Raw genomic sequence first — 2,339 nt, 5'->3', positions numbered from 1 at the left:
AAGATATATATTTTTTGTTTTAATATATTTTTGTGATATTGTTAATGGCTTTGGTTTGAGCTATACACCGCCACTATCGGCAGAAATCAGCTATCTTTCGCCACCTCTATTTGCCTTTAGCGAAGGGTATATTTCACCATCCAACACTAGTAGTAGGAGGCGGAGTCCACCCACATTCATACATGGATAGACATATAATTTCATTTAACGGCAAAAGAACCAAAATTAAAACAAATAACTACAACATATCTATAACACTTCACCCTAATCGATATGATATTGTCCGCTTTAGATCAAGTCCGCATTATTGGGTTTACCCCAAAATGACTCATGTCATTTAGAGAAAGCATATTTTATATAAACACATAATCTTTTCCACACCCAAGCAATGTAAGACGCTACAATCACCTCCTCTTGGGACTCTGCATCTTCGTTGGCGACTCTTATGAGCTTGTGCACACTCTCTTCATTTCATGCCCCAATGGATCTCATACCATTTATAATACTTTACCCCAATGACACATAATATTATCTACTTTTGGCACACCCGAACCAGACTTTCTAAGATGTCACACATCTTGATACTACTTTCGGATATGCATATTTAATTGAGGAGTTCTGATAGGATCCTGATCATCACAGCTTTAAAATACGTGTTGTCAAGAATGGTGCAAGTATACATTTAAGTGCATTCTCATCTCTAAAACGGACAGTATCATATCATTTAAGGTGAATGTTACAATATCATAAATCCACAACCGTGATCTTGCTCTTTCTGTAGATTCTAGACTTCCTTTACGATGCTGAGAGAGATGAGAATGAGAGAACTATATGTGAGAAAAAAACACAAAGCAAGCCAGATATTGGATTAGAAAACCGTGATTGCTAGAAAATAGGTTGAGTGAGAAAGATGAAAAATAAAAATAGTCTTAAGAAACATAATTGGGCGATTATACAAAGATTTGAGAAAGGAGGAATGCAATTATTCAAGCCTACTTGAGATCGAGTTTACTTGATAATAGAAAACAAAAGACATAAAATGTTTACTATGTTTGTTAAAGCGTATTGGGGATTTTTTTTTTTTTTTTTTTTTTTTAAATGTTCTAATATCACATAAAAGTGAAAATTATTTTTTATGTTTTTTTAGAATGTTTATTTTTAAGTTATTTATTAATGCCTTTGTTTTAGTTGAGAAAACAATAGACATAAAAAAAAAAAAAAAAAATTTAAAATGTAATAAACGACCATAATTAACTAGTTATTTACTTATTTATATAGATAGTTTTTTTATCTCACACATATCGACAGGGATGGAATCATGTATAGACTAAGCGGAGAGTATTTATAGAAGTCACTATTATATTTCTCTTGTGTCACTTTATAAATGATATGACTTTTAAAATCACAATTTAATCAAAATTCAATAATAATCAATTATAAGTCCAACGGTGATTTTATAAGTCACATCATTTTCAAGGGACACAAAAGTTACTTCTAACATTACTCAACTCCTATAAAAAATAAGTTTGACCCCTCATTCATGCTCTAGCCCCTCCATATAAGAGATCATAGTTCTGTCCTGCCTGTCGGATATTTATCAAAGCATATTGGCCAGATTAATTGGATTATCTAAACAAATTATGGTGAAGTCAGGTTTCAAATTTTTAACCTAAAAAACACAAGGTGTTCATCGAACTCCCTTTGTGGAGTTTAAATATAATGAAATAACTTAATTCGTTAAGTTGAGTAACAATCTTATATTTACTTCGATCCTTTGGGTTAGAGAAACGAAAGGTTACAAACATAGAAAATTAATTAATCAAAGCCCAACTAATCACGAAGTTTATATTGTAAATATAAAGTAACAAATAATCTAATCTAATCTAATTGGATTTAGACAAAACTTATATTTTTAAATGCAGGTCTGAAACAGACTTTCAGTGCTGTGATGGTTTTGGCCGTTTTGAAACGGATAAGTATGGGGAGACCAAAAAGATTGTCCGGTAAAGTCTCAATTTTAAAAGTAAAAGAAAAATTTGTACATCGTTTGTGGGCAAAGTATGAGTAAGCAAGGGTGAATATCCACCACAAAAGCAAACAAATGTCTGACAAAGAAAAGGATAAGTGAATCTTTATCATCGAATGTCAAACAAAGAGAATGATGAGAAGTTAAAAAAATTAGAATATGGTAATCATATACGTAATCTTTTCACTTCGGGAAAGGAAAAGGAAAAGGGAAAACAATCAAAATCTAATTGAGTGTGTATAGATTTTGTATTGTGCTTATTTTAATGGCTGAATGAGTGTTTTGTTAAGAAGTTGGGTACGTTGTGGGTTTT

This window comes from Corylus avellana, chromosome ca10 (genome assembly GCF_901000735.1).
Source record: "Corylus avellana chromosome ca10, CavTom2PMs-1.0".
Lineage (NCBI taxonomy): Eukaryota > Viridiplantae > Streptophyta > Magnoliopsida > Fagales > Betulaceae > Corylus > Corylus avellana.
This window is presented reverse-complemented; position numbering follows the sequence as displayed.